The sequence below is a fragment of the Rhincodon typus genome, chromosome 30 (genome assembly GCF_021869965.1).
Source record: "Rhincodon typus isolate 14 chromosome 30, sRhiTyp1.1, whole genome shotgun sequence".
NCBI classification, from domain to species: Eukaryota; Metazoa; Chordata; class Chondrichthyes; order Orectolobiformes; family Rhincodontidae; genus Rhincodon; species Rhincodon typus.
In genome coordinates, this window is record NC_063361.1 from 323,278 (window position 1) to 323,504 (window position 227).

Sequence of the window (227 nt, forward strand, 5' to 3'; positions counted from 1 at the left end):
CTCCATTTCTAACACCCTCTGTCTGTCCCTCTCTCTCAATCTCTGACTCCCTCTCTCTGCCCCTGTCCTTCTCGCTCAATCTCTGACCCCTCTCTCTGTTTCTGACTCTCACTCAGTCTCTCTCTCTTTCTGACTGACCCTCACTGCACTTCTCCCCGACTCTGTTCGTCTCTGCTCTGATTCTCACTCAATCTTTCTCCGTCGCGGCCCCCCTTCTCTTTCTCTGA